General features: G+C 44.0%; 1 protein-coding gene across 3 annotated transcripts in view; it reads left to right on the forward strand.

Moving 5' to 3' along the window:
- anks1b (ankyrin repeat and sterile alpha motif domain containing 1B) overlaps positions 1-15342 on the forward strand; it is a 332396-nt gene that overhangs the window by 95742 nt on the left and 221312 nt on the right. The window lies entirely within an intron of this gene.

The raw sequence follows: 15342 nt of genomic DNA on the forward strand, positions 1-15342 counted from the left end.
TGTCCCCTGTGTTTACCGCCCCTCATACCTCTGTTCCTGTTCTTATGTGTATGTAAACCTGTCCCCTGTGTTTACCGCCCCTCATACCTCTGTTCCTGTTCTTATGTGTACGTAAACCTGTCCCCTGTGTTTACCCCCCATACCTCTGTTCCTGTTCTTATGTGTACGTAAACCAGTCCCCTGTGTTTACCCCCCCTCATACCTCTGTTCCTGTTCTTACCTCTGTTCCTGTTCTTATGTGTATGTAAACCTGTCCCCTGTGTTTACCCCCCTCATACCTCTGTTCCTGTTCTTATGTGTATGTAAACCTGTCCCCTGTGTTTACCGCCCCTCATACCTCTGTTCCTGTTCTTATGTGTATGTAAACCTGTCCCCTGTGTTTACCCCCCTCATACCTCTGTTCCTGTTCTTATGTGTATGTAAACCTGTCCCCTGTGTTTACCGCCCCTCATACCTCTGTTCCTGTTCTTATGTGTACGTAAACCTGTCCCCTGTGTTTACCCCCTCATACCTCTGTTCCTGTTCTTATGTGTATGTAAACCTGTCCCCTGTGTTTACCCCCCTCATACCTCTGTTCCTGTTCTTATGTGTACGTAAACCTGTCCCTGTGTTTACCCCCTCATACCTCTGTTCCTGTTCTTATGTGTATGTAAACCTGTCCCCTGTGTTTACCCCAATACTGCTTCTGATCAATCTAACAGTATGTACACGTTACAATCTAACAGTATGTACACGTACACAGCAGCACTAGCGATTCATCCTGCCATAGCTAGTAAATCAAATCAAATTTTATGGGTCACATACACATGATTAGCAGATGTTGATGTGAGTGTAGCGAAATGCTTGTGCTTCTAGTTCCGACAATGCAGTAATATCTAACAAGTAATCTAACAAATTCTTACAGACAAATGTAAGGGATGAATAATAATATGTACATATTATATAATCATGTTTCATAGCTGTGCTGTCATGCCCCTCTCCCCTAAGTGTCAGTCAGTGTTACAGTAGATGTGGTGAGAGCGAGAGAGAGAGGGGCAGTAGATGATATGTAGAGAGAGAGACAGTAGATGATATGTAGAGAGAGGGACAGTAGATGATATGTAGAGAGAGAGACAGTAGATGATATGTAGAGAGAGAGACAGTAGATGATATGTAGAGAGAGAGACAGTAGATGATATGTAGAGAGAGAGACAGTAGATGATATGTAGAGAGAGAGACAGTAGATGATATGTAGAGAGAGAGACAGTAGATGATATGTAGAAGAGAGACAGTAGATGATATGTAGAGAGAGGACAGTAGATGATATGTAGAGAGAGAGACAGTAGATGATATGTAGAGAGAGAGACAGTAGATGATATGTAGAGAGAGAGACAGTAGATGATATGTAGAGAGAGGGACAGTAGATGATATGTAGAGAGAGGGACAGTAGATGATATGTAGAGAGAGGGACAGTAGATGATATGTAGAGAGAGGGACAGTAGATGATATGTAGAGAGAGAGACAGTAGATGATATGTAGAGAGAGGGACAGTAGATGATATGTAGAGAGAGGGACAGTAGATGAAATGTAGAGAGAGAGGGACAGTAGATGAAATGTAGAGAGAGAGGGACAGTAGATGATATGTAGAGAGAGAGGGAGTGGTAGATGATATGTAGAGAGAGAGCGAGACAGTAGATGATATGGAGAGAGAGAGCGAGACAGTAGATGATAAGTAGAGAGAGAGCGAGACAGTAGATGATATGTAGAGAGAGAGCGAGACAGTAGATGATATGGAGAGAGAGAGCGAGACAGTAGATGATATGGAGAGAGAGAGAGCGAGACAGTAGATGATATGGAGAGAGAGAGAGCGAGACAGTAGATGATATGGAGAGAGAGAGAGACAGTAGATGATATGGAGAGAGAGAGAGACAGTAGATGATATGGAGAGAGAGAGAGAGTAGATGATATGGAGAGAGAGAGTAGATGATATGGAGAGAGAGAGAGCGAGACAGTAGATGATATGGAGAGAGAGAGCGAGACAGTAGATGATATGAGAGAGAGAGAGAGAGACAGTAGATGATATGGAGAGAGAGAGAGAGACAGTAGATGATATGGAGAGAGAGAGAGCGAGACAGTAGATGATATGTAGAGAGAGGACAGTAGATGATATGTAGAGAGAGAGGAGTGGTAGATGATATGTAGAGAGAGAGCGAGACAGTAGATGATATGGAGAGAGAGAGCGAGACAGTAGATGATATGTAGAGAGAGAGCGAGACAGTAGATGATATGTAGAGCGAGAGCGAGACAGTAGATGATATGTAGAGAGAGAGACGAGACAGTAGATGATATGGAGAGAGAGAGAGCGAGACAGTAGATGATATGGAGAGAGAGAGCGAGACAGTAGATGATATGGAGAGAGAGAGAGACAGTAGATGATATGGAGAGAGAGAGAGACAGTAGATGATATGAGAGAGAGAGTAGATGATATGGAGAGAGAGAGTAGATGATATGGAGAGAGAGAGAGAGAGACAGTAGATGATATGGAGAGAGAGAGAGCGAGACAGTAGATGATATGGAGAGAGAGAGAGCGAGACAGTAGATGATATGGAGAGAGAGAGAGACAGTAGATGATATGGAGAGAGAGAGAGACAGTAGATGATATGGAGAGAGAGAGCGAGACAGTAGATGATATGGAGAGAAGAGAGAGCGAGACAGTAGATGATATGGAGAGAGAGAGCGAGACAGTAGATGATATGGAGAGAGAGAGCGAGACAGTAGATGATATGGAGAGAGAGAGCGAGACAGTAGATGATATGGAGAGAGAGAGAGACAGTAGATGATATGGAGAGAGAGAGACAGTAGATGATATGGAGAGAGAGAGAGAGTAGATGATATGGAGAGAGAGAGAGAGACAGTAGATGATATGGAGAGAGAGAGAGAGACAGTAGATGATATGGAGAGAGAGAGAGCGAGACAGTAGATGATATGGAGAGAGAGACAGTAGATGATATGGAGAGAGAGAGAGAGACAGTAGATGATATGGAGAGAGAGAGAGCGAGACAGTAGATGATATGGAGAGAGAGAGAGCGAGACAGTAGATGATATGGAGAGAGAGAGAGCAAGACAGTAGATGATATGGAGAGAGACAGTAGATGATATGGAGAGAGAGAGAGAGAGAGAGAGAGAGAGAGTAGATGATATGGAGAGAGAGAGAGAGCGAGACAGTAGATGATATGGAGAGAGAGAGAGACAGTATATGATATGGAGAGAGAGAGAGTAGATGATATGGAGAGAGAGATAGCGAGACAGTAGATGATATGGAGAGAGAGAGAGCGAGACAGTAGATGATATGGAGAGAGAGAGAGAGAGCGAGACAGTAGATGATATGGAGAGAGAGAGAGAGAGCGAGACAGTAGATGATATGTAGAGAGAGGGACAGTAGATGATATGTAGAGAGCGGGACAGTAGATGATATGGAGAGAGAGAGAGAGAGCGAGACAGTAGATTATATGGAGAGAGAGAGAGAGAGAGAGTAGATGATATGGAGAGAGAGAGAGAGAGACAGTAGATGATATGGAGAGAGAGAGAGTAGATGATATGGAGAGAGAGAGCGAGACAGTAGATGATATGGGAGAGAGAGAGCGAGACAGTAGATGATATGGAGAGAGAGAGAGGAGCGAGACAGTAGATGATATGGAGAGCGAGAGAGAGAGAGCGAGACAGTAGATGATATGGAGAGAGAGAGAGAGAGAGCGAGACAGATGATATGGAGAGTGAGAGAGCGAGACCGTAGATGATATGAGAGAGAGAGAGAGAGCGAGACAGTAGATGATATGGAGAGAGAGAGAGAGCGAGACAGTAGATGATATGGAGAGAGAGAGAGAGAGCGAGACAGTAGATGATATGGAGAGAGAGAGAGAGAGTAGATGATATGGAGAGAGAGAAAGAGACAGTAGATGATATGGAGAGAGAGAGAGAGAGAGACAGTAGATGATATGGAGAGAGAGAGAGAGAGACAGTAGATGATATGGAGAGAGAGAGAGAGACAGTAGATGATATGGAGAGAGAGAGAGAGACAGTAGATGATATGGAGAGAGAGAGAAAGACAGTAGATGATATGGAGAGAGAGAGAAAGACAGTAGATGATATGGAGAGAGAGAGAGCGAGACAGTAGATGATATGGAGAGAGAGAGAGCGAGACAGTAGATGATATGGAGAGAGAGAGAGCGAGACAGTAGATGATATGAAGAGAGAGGGACAGTAGATGATATGAGAGAGAGAGACAGTAGATGAGATGAGAGAGAGAGACAGTAGATGATATGGAGAGAGAGAGACAGTAGATGATATGGAGAGAGAGAGAGAGAGAGAGCGAGACAGTAGATGATATGGAGAGAGAGAGAGAGAGTGAGACAGTAGATGATATGGAGAGAGAGAGAGAGAGCGAGACAGTAGATGATATGTAGAGAGAGGGACAGTAGATGATATGTAGAGAGAGGGACAGTAGATGATATGTAGAGAGAGGGACAGTAGATGATATGTAGAGAGAGAGGGACAGTAGATGATATGTAGAGAGAGAGGGACAGTAGATGATATGTAGAGAGAGAGGGACAGTAGATGATATGTAGAGAGAGAGGGACAGTAGATGATATGTAGAGAGAGGGACAGTAGATGATATGTAGAGAGAGGGACAGTAGATGATATGTAGAGAGAGAGCGAGACAGTAGATGATATGTAGAGAGAGAGCGAGACAGTAGATGATATGGAGAGAGAGAGAGCGAGACAGTAGATGATATGGAGAGAGAGAGAGGGAGCGAGACAGTAGATGATATGGAGAGAGAGAGAGAGAGCGAGACAGTAGATGATATGGAGAGAGAGAGAGAGAGCGAGACAGTAGATGATATGGAGAGAGAGAGAGAGAGCGAGACAGTAGATGATATGGAGAGAGAGAGAGAGAGCGAGACAGTAGATGATATGGAGAGAGAGAGAGAGAGAGTAGATGATATGGAGAGAGAGAGAGAGTAGATGATATGGAGAGAGAGAGAGAGAGACAGTAGATGATATGGAGAGAGAGAGAGAGAGAGTAGATGATATGGAGAGAGAGAGAAAGAGACAGTAGATGATATGGAGAGAGAGAGAGAGAGACAGTAGATTACATGGAGAGAGAGAGAGAGTAGATGATATGGAGAGAGAGAGAGAGAGACAGTAGATGATATGGAGAGAGCGAGAGCGAGACAGTAGATGATATGGAGAGAGAGAGACAGTAGATGATATGAGAGAGAGAGAGACAGGAGATGAGAGAGAGAGACAGTAGATGATATGGAGAGAGAGAGAGAGAGACAGTAGATTATATGGAGAGAGAGAGAGAGAGAGAGAGACAGTAGATGATATGGAGAGAGAGAGAGAGAGCGAGACAGTAGATGATATTGAGAGAGAGAGAGAGAGCGAGACAGTAGATGATATGTAGAGGGACAGTAGATGATATGTAGAGAGAGGGACAGTAGATGATATGTAGAGAGAGGAACAGTAGATGATATGTAGAGAGAGGGACAGTAGATGATATGTAGAGAGAGGGACAGTAGATGATATGTAGAGAGAGGGACATTAGAATATATGTAGAGAGAGGGACAGTAGATGATATGTAGAGAGAGGGACAGTAGATGATATGTAGAGAGAGGGATAGTAGATGATATGTAGAGAGAGGGACAGTAGATGATATGTAGAGAGAGGGACAGTAGATGATATGTAGAGAGAGGGACAGTAGATGATATGTAGAGAGAGGGACAGTAGATGATATGTAGAGAGAGGGACAGTAGATGATATGTAGAGAGAGGAACAGTAGATGATATGTAGAGAGAGGGACAGTAGATGATATGTAGAGAGAGGGACAGTAGATGATATGTAGAGAGAGGGACAGTAGATGATATGTAGAGAGAGGGACAGTAGATGATATGTAGAGAGAGGGACAGTAGATGATATGTAGAGAGAGGGACAGTAGATGATATATAGAGAGAGGGACAGTAGATGATATGTAGAGAGAGAGCGAGACAGTAGATGATATGTAGAGAGAGAGCGAGAGAGAGTAGATGATATGGAGAGAGAGAGAGAGAGAGAGAGAGAGTAGATGATATGGAGAGAGAGAGAGAGAGAGAGAGTAGATGATATGGAGAGAGAGAGAGAGAGTAGATGATATGGAGAGAGAGAGTAGATGATATGGAGAGAGAGAGTAGATGATATGGAGAGAGAGAGTAGATGATATGGAGAGAGAGAGGGAGAGTAGATGATATGGAGAGAGAGAGAGTAGATGATATGGAGAGAGAGACAGTAGATGATATGGAGAGAGAGAGAGCGAGACAGTAGATGATATGGAGAGAGAGAGCGAGACAGTAGATGATATGGAGAGAGAGAGAGCGAGACAGTAGATGATATGGAGAGAGAGAGAGCGAGACAGTAGATGATATGGAGAGAGAGTAGATGATATGGAGAGAGAGAGAGAGAGAGAGAGTAGATGATATGGAGAGAGAGAGAGAGTAGATGATATGGAGAGAGAGAGAGAGAGTAGATGATATGGAGATAGAGAGAGTAGATGATATGGAGAGAGAGAGAGAGAGAGAGAGAGAGTAGATGATATGGAGAGAGAGAGAGAGAGAGTAGATGATATGGAGAGAGAGAGAGAGAGTAGATGATATGGAGAGAGAGAGAGAGAGACAGTAGATGATATGGAGAGAGAGAGAGTAGATGATATGGAGAGAGAGAGAGACAGTAGATGATATGGAGAGGGAGAGAGAGACAGTAGATGATATGGAGAGAGAGAGAGAGACATTAGATGATATGGAGAGAGAGAGAGAGACAGTAGATGATATGGAGAGAGAGGGAGAGAGCGAGACAGTAGATGATATGGAGAGAGAGGGAGAGAGCGAGACAGTAGATGATATGGAGAGAGAGAGAGCGAGACAGTATATGATATGGAGAGAGAGAGAGAGCGAGACAGTAGATGATATGGAGAGAGAGAGAGAGAGAGACAGTAGATGATATGGAGAGAGAGTGAGAGACAGTAGATGATATGGAGAGAGAGAGAGAGACAGTAGATGATATGGAGAGAGAAAGACAGTAGATGATATGGAGAGAGAGAGAGAGTAGATGATATGGAGAGAGAGAGACAGTAGATGATATGGAGAGAGCGAGAGCGAGACAGTAGATGATATGGAGAGAGAGAGAGCGAGACAGTAGATTATATGGAGAGAGAGAGAGCGAGACAGTAGATGATATGGAGAGAGAGAGACAGTAGATGATATGAGAGAGAGAGAGACAGTAGATGAGATGAGAGAGAGAGAGACAGTAGATGATATGGAGAGAGAGAGAGAGAGAGACAGTAGATGATATGGAGAGAGAGAGAGAGAGAGAGAGAGAGAGAGACAGTAGATGATATGGAGAGAGAGAGAGACAGTAGATGATATGGAGAGAGAGAGAGAGAGCGAGACAGTAGATGATATGGAGAGAGAGAGAGAGTAGATATGGAGAGAGAGAGAGAGTAGATGATATGGAGAGAGAGAGAGAGACAGTAGATGATATGGAGAGAGAGAGAGCGAGACAGTAGATGATATGTAGAGAGAGGGACAGTAGATGATATGTAGAGAGAGAGGGAGTGGTAGATGATATGTAGAGAGAGAGCGAGACAGTAGATGATATGGAGAGAGAGAGCGAGACAGTAGATGATAAGTAGAGAGAGAGCGAGACAGTAGATGATATGTAGAGCGAGAGCGAGACAGTAGATGATATGTAGAGAGAGAGCGAGACAGTAGATGATATGGAGAGAGAGAGAGCGAGACAGTAGATGATATGGAGAGAGAGAGCGAGACAGTAGATGATATGGAGAGAGAGAGAGACAGTAGATGATATGGAGAGAGAGAGAGACAGTAGATGATATGGAGAGAGAGAGTAGATGATATGGAGAGAGAGAGTAGATGATATGGAGAGAGAGAGAGAGACAGTAGATGATATGGAGAGAGAGAGAGCGAGACAGTAGATGATATGGAGAGAGAGAGAGACAGTAGATGATATGGAGAGAGAGAGAGACAGTAGATGATATGGAGAGAGAGAGAGACAGTAGATGATATGGAGAGAGAGAGCGAGACAGTAGATGATATGGAGAGAGAGAGAGACAGTAGATGATATGGAGAGAGAGAGAGACAGTAGATGATATGGAGAGAGAGAGAGACAGTAGATGATATGGAGAGAGAGAGAGAGAGTAGATGATATGGAGAGAGAGAGAGAGAGAGTAGATGATATGGAGAGAGAGAGAGAGAGTAGATGATATGGAGAGAGAGAGAGAGAGACAGTAGATGATATGGAGAGAGAGAGAGTAGATGATATGGAGAGAGAGAGAGACAGTAGATGATATGGAGAGGGAGAGAGAGACAGTAGATGATATGGAGAGAGAGAGAGAGACATTAGATGATATGGAGAGAGAGAGAGAGACAGTAGATGATATGGAGAGAGAGGGAGAGAGCGAGACAGTAGATGATATGGAGAGAGAGGGAGAGAGCGAGACAGTAGATGATATGGAGAGAGAGAGAGCGAGACAGTATATGATATGGAGAGAGAGAGAGAGCGAGACAGTAGATGATATGGAGAGAGAGAGAGAGAGAGACAGTAGATGATATGGAGAGAGAGAGAGAGACAGTAGATGATATGGAGAGAGAGAGAGAGACAGTAGATGATATGGAGAGAGAAAGACAGTAGATGATATGGAGAGAGAGAGAGAGTAGATGATATGGAGAGAGAGAGACAGTAGATGATATGGAGAGAGAGAGAGCGAGACAGTAGATGATATGGAGAGAGAGAGAGCGAGACAGTAGATTATATGGAGAGAGAGAGAGCGAGACAGTAGATGATATGGAGAGAGAGAGACAGTAGATGATATGAGAGAGAGAGAGACAGTAGATGAGATGAGAGAGAGAGAGACAGTAGATGATATGGAGAGAGAGAGAGAGAGAGACAGTAGATGATATGGAGAGAGAGAGAGAGAGAGAGAGAGAGAGAGAGAGACAGTAGATGATATGGAGAGAGAGAGAGACAGTAGATGATATGGAGAGAGAGAGAGAGAGCGAGACAGTAGATGATATGGAGAGAGAGAGAGAGTAGATATGGAGAGAGAGAGAGAGTAGATGATATGGAGAGAGAGAGAGAGACAGTAGATGATATGGAGAGAGAGAGAGCGAGACAGTAGATGATATGTAGAGAGAGGGACAGTAGATGATATGTAGAGAGAGAGGGAGTGGTAGATGATATGTAGAGAGAGAGCGAGACAGTAGATGATATGGAGAGAGAGAGCGAGACAGTAGATGATAAGTAGAGAGAGAGCGAGACAGTAGATGATATGTAGAGCGAGAGCGAGACAGTAGATGATATGTAGAGAGAGAGCGAGACAGTAGATGATATGGAGAGAGAGAGAGCGAGACAGTAGATGATATGGAGAGAGAGAGCGAGACAGTAGATGATATGGAGAGAGAGAGAGACAGTAGATGATATGGAGAGAGAGAGAGACAGTAGATGATATGGAGAGAGAGAGTAGATGATATGGAGAGAGAGAGTAGATGATATGGAGAGAGAGAGAGAGACAGTAGATGATATGGAGAGAGAGAGAGCGAGACAGTAGATGATATGGAGAGAGAGAGAGACAGTAGATGATATGGAGAGAGAGAGAGACAGTAGATGATATGGAGAGAGAGAGAGACAGTAGATGATATGGAGAGAGAGAGCGAGACAGTAGATGATATGGAGAGAGAGAGAGCGAGACAGTAGATGATATGGAGAGAGAGAGCGAGACAGTAGATGATATGGAGAGAGAGAGAGACAGTAGATGATATGGAGAGAGAGAGAGACAGTAGATGATATGGAGAGAGAGAGAGAGTAGATGATATGGAGAGAGAGAGAGAGACAGTAGATGATATGGAGAGAGAGAGAGAGACAGTAGATGATATGGAGAGAGAGAGAGCGAGACAGTAGATGATATGGAGAGAGAGACAGTAGATGATATGGAGAGAGAGAGAGAGACAGTAGATGATATGGAGAGAGAGAGAGCGAGACAGTAGATGATATGGAGAGAGAGAGAGCGAGACAGTAGATGATATGGAGAGAGAGAGAGCAAGACAGTAGATGATATGGAGAGAGACAGTAGATGATATAGAGCGAGACAGTAGATGATATGGAGAGAGACAGTAGATGATATGGAGAGAGAGAGAGAGAGAGAGAGAGAGAGAGTAGATGATATGGAGAGAGAGAGAGAGCGAGACAGTAGATGATATGGAGAGAGAGAGAGACAGTATATGATATGGAGAGAGAGAGAGTAGATGATATGGAGAGAGAGATAGCGAGACAGTAGATGATATGGAGAGAGAGAGAGCGAGACAGTAGATGATATGGAGAGAGAGAGAGAGAGCGAGACAGTAGATGATATGGAGAGAGAGAGAGAGAGCGAGACAGTAGATGATATGTAGAGAGAGGGACAGTAGATGATATGTAGAGAGCGGGACAGTAGATGATATGGAGAGAGAGAGAGAGAGAGCGAGACAGTAGATTATATGGAGAGAGAGAGAGAGAGAGAGTAGATGATATGGAGAGAGAGAGAGAGACAGTAGATGATATGGAGAGAGAGAGAGTAGATGATATGGAGAGAGAGAGAGAGTAGATATGGAGAGAGAGAGAGAGTAGATGATATGGAGAGAGAGAGAGAGAGAGTAGATATGGAGAGAGAGAGAGAGTAGATGATATGGAGAGAGAGAGAGACAGTAGATGATATGGAGAGAGAGAGAGACAGTAGATGATATGGAGAGAGAGAGCGAGACAGTAGATGATATGGAGAGAGAGAGAGCGAGACAGTAGATGATATGGAGAGAGAGAGCGAGACAGTAGATGATATGGAGAGAGAGAGCGAGACAGTAGATGATATGGAGAGAGAGAGAGGGAGCGAGACAGTAGATGATATGGAGAGCGAGAGAGAGAGAGCGAGACAGTAGATGATATGGAGAGAGAGAGAGAGAGCGAGACAGATGATATGGAGAGTGAGAGAGCGAGACCGTAGATGATATGGAGAGAGAGAGAGAGAGCGAGACAGTAGATGATATGGAGAGAGAGAGAGAGCGAGACAGTAGATGATATGGAGAGAGAGAGAGAGAGCGAGACAGTAGATGATATGGAGAGAGAGAGAGAGAGTAGATGATATGGAGAGAGAGAGAGAGAGTAGATGATATGGAGAGAGAGAAAGAGACAGTAGATGATATGGAGAAAGAGAGAGAGAGAGACAGTAGATGATATGGAGAGAGAGAGAGAGAGAGACAGTAGATGATATGGAGAGAGAGAGAGAGACAGTAGATGATATGGAGAGAGAGAGAGAGACAGTAGATGATATGGAGAGAGAGAGAAAGACAGTAGATGATATGGAGAGAGAGAGAAAGACAGTAGATGATATGGAGAGAGAGAGAGCGAGACAGTAGATGATATGGAGAGAGAGAGAGCGAGACAGTAGATGATATGGAGAGAGAGAGAGCGAGACAGTAGATGATATGGAGAGAGAGGGACAGTAGATGATATGAGAGAGAGAGAGACAGTAGATGAGATGAGAGAGAGAGACAGTAGATGATATGGAGAGAGAGAGACAGTAGATGATATGGAGAGAGAGAGAGAGAGAGAGAGAGCGAGACAGTAGATGATATGGAGAGAGAGAGAGAGAGTGAGACAGTAGATGATATGGAGAGAGAGAGAGAGAGCGAGACAGTAGATGATATGTAGAGAGAGGGACAGTAGATGATATGTAGAGAGAGGGACAGTAGATGATATGTAGAGAGAGGGACAGTAGATGATATGTAGAGAGAGAGGGACAGTAGATGATATGTAGAGAGAGGGACAGTAGATGATATGTAGAGAGAGGGACAGTAGATGATATGTAGAGAGAGGGACAGTAGATGATATGTAGAGAGAGGGACAGTAGATGATATGTAGAGAGAGAGCGAGACAGTAGATGATATGTAGAGAGAGAGCGAGACAGTAGATGATATGGAGAGAGAGAGAGCGAGACAGTAGATGATATGGAGAGAGAGAGAGGGAGCGAGACTGTAGATGATATGGAGAGAGAGAGAGAGAGCGAGACAGTAGATGATATGGAGAGAGAGAGAGAGAGCGAGACAGTAGATGATATGGAGAGAGAGAGAGAGAGCGAGACAGTAGATGATATGGAGAGAGAGAGAGAGCGAGACAGTAGATGATATGGAGAGAGAGAGAGAGAGAGTAGATGATATGGAGAGAGAGAGAGAGTAGATGATATGGAGAGAGAGAGAGAGAGACAGTAGATGATATGGAGAGAGAGAGAGAGAGAGTAGATGATATGGAGAGAGAGAAAGAGACAGTAGATGATATGGAGAGAGAGAGAGAGACAGTAGATTACATGGAGAGAGAGAGAGAGTAGATGATATGGAGAGAGAGAGAGAGAGACAGTAGATGATATGGAGAGAGCGAGAGCGAGACAGTAGATGATATGGAGAGAGAGAGACAGTAGATGATATGAGAGAGAGAGAGACAGGAGATGAGAGAGAGAGACAGTAGATGATATGGAGAGAGAGAGAGAGACAGTAGATTATATGGAGAGAGAGAGAGAGAGAGAGAGACAGTAGATGATATGGAGAGAGAGAGAGAGAGCGAGACAGTAGATGATATTGAGAGAGAGAGAGAGAGCGAGACAGTAGATGATATGTAGAGGGACAGTAGATGATATGTAGAGAGAGGGACAGTAGATGATATGTAGAGAGAGGAACAGTAGATGATATGTAGAGAGAGGGACAGTAGATGATATGTAGAGAGAGGGACAGTAGATGATATGTAGAGAGAGGGACATTAGAATATATGTAGAGAGAGGGACAGTAGATGATATGTAGAGAGAGGGACAGTAGATGATATGTAGAGAGAGGGATAGTAGATGATATGTAGAGAGAGGGACAGTAGATGATATGTAGAGAGAGGGACAGTAGATGATATGTAGAGAGAGGGACAGTAGATGATATGTAGAGAGAGGGACAGTAGATGATATGTAGAGAGAGGGACAGTAGATGATATGTAGAGAGAGGAACAGTAGATGATATGTAGAGAGAGGGACAGTAGATGATATGTAGAGAGAGGGACAGTAGATGATATGTAGAGAGAGGGACAGTAGATGATATGTAGAGAGAGGGACAGTAGATGATATGTAGAGAGAGGGACAGTAGATGATATATAGAGAGAGGGACAGTAGATGATATGTAGAGAGAGAGCGAGACAGTAGATGATATGTAGAGAGAGAGCGAGAGAGAGTAGATGATATGGAGAGAGAGAGAGAGAGAGAGAGAGTAGATGATATGGAGAGAGAGAGAGAGAGAGAGAGTAGATGATATGGAGAGAGAGAGAGAGAGTAGATGATATGGAGAGAGAGAGTAGATGATATGGAGAGAGAGAGTAGATGATATGGAGAGAGAGAGTAGATGATATGGAGAGAGAGAGGGAGAGTAGATGATATGGAGAGAGAGAGAGTAGATGATATGGAGAGAGAGACAGTAGATGATATGGAGAGAGAGAGAGCGAGACAGTAGATGATATGGAGAGAGAGAGCGAGACAGTAGATGATATGGAGAGAGAGAGAGCGAGACAGTAGATGATATGGAGAGAGAGAGAGCGAGACAGTAGATGATATGGAGAGAGAGTAGATGATATGGAGAGAGAGAGAGAGAGAGAGAGTAGATGATATGGAGAGAGAGAGAGAGTAGATGATATGGAGAGAGAGAGAGAGAGTAGATGATATGGAGATAGAGAGAGTAGATGATATGGAGAGAGAGAGAGAGAGAGAGAGTAGATGATATGGAGAGAGAGAGAGAGAGAGTAGATGATATGGAGAGAGAGAGAGAGAGTAGATGATATGGAGAGAGAGAGAGAGAGACAGTAGATGATATGGAGAGAGAGAGAGTAGATGATATGGAGAGAGAGAGAGACAGTAGATGATATGGAGAGGGAGAGAGAGACAGTAGATGATATGGAGAGAGAGAGAGAGACATTAGATGATATGGAGAGAGAGAGAGAGACAGTAGATGATATGGAGAGAGAGGGAGAGAGCGAGACAGTAGATGATATGGAGAGAGAGGGAGAGAGCGAGACAGTAGATGATATGGAGAGAGAGAGAGCGAGACAGTATATGATATGGAGAGAGAGAGAGAGCGAGACAGTAGATGATATGGAGAGAGAGATAGAGAGAGACAGTAGATGATATGGAGAGAGAGAGAGAGACAGTAGATGATATGGAGAGAGAAAGACAGTAGATGATATGGAGAGAGAGAGAGAGTAGATGATATGGAGAGAGAGAGACAGTAGATGATATGGAGAGAGAGAGAGCGAGACAGTAGATGATATGGAGAGAGAGAGAGCGAGACAGTAGATTATATGGAGAGAGAGAGAGCGAGACAGTAGATGATATGGAGAGAGAGAGACAGTAGATGATATGAGAGAGAGAGAGACAGTAGATGAGATGAGAGAGACAGTAGATGATATGGAGAGAGAGAGAGAGAGAGACAGTAGATGATATGGAGAGAGAGAGAGAGAGAGAGAGAGAGAGAGAGAGACAGTAGATGATATGGAGAGAGAGAGAGACAGTAGATGATATGGAGAGAGAGAGAGAGAGCGAGACAGTAGATGATATGGAGAGAGAGAGAGAGAGCGAGACAGTAGATTATATGTAGAGAGAGGGACAGTAGATGATATGTAGAGAGAGGGACAGTAGATGATATGTAGAGAGAGGGACAGTAGATGATATGTAGAGAGAGGGACAGTAGATGATATGTAGAGAGAGGGACAGTAGATGATATGTAGAGAGAGGGACAGTAGATGATATGTAGAGAGAGGGACAGTAGATGATATGTAGAGAGAGAGGGACAGTAGATGATATGTAGAGAGAGAGGGACAGTAGATGATATGTAGAGAGAGGGACAGTAGATGATATGTAGAGAGAGGGACAGTAGATGATATGTAGAGAGAGGGACAGTAGATGATATGTAGAGAGAGGGACAGTAGATGATATGTAGAGAGAGAGCGAGACAGTAGATGATATGTAGAGAGAGAGCGAGACAGTAGATGATATGGAGAGAGAGAGAGCGAGACAGTAGATGATATGGAGAGAGAGAGAGGGAGCGAGACTGTAGATGATATGGAGAGAGAGAGAGAGAGCGAGACAGTAGATGATATGGAGAGAGAGAGAGAGAGCGAGACAGTAGATGATATGGAGAGAGAGAGCGAGACAGTAGATGATATGGAGAGAGAGAGAGAGAGAGTAGATGATATGGAGAGAGAGAGAGA

The sequence above is a fragment of the Salmo salar genome, chromosome 07, assembly GCF_965601325.2.
Source record: "Salmo salar chromosome 07, fSalSal1, whole genome shotgun sequence".
NCBI classification, from domain to species: Eukaryota; Metazoa; Chordata; class Actinopteri; order Salmoniformes; family Salmonidae; genus Salmo; species Salmo salar.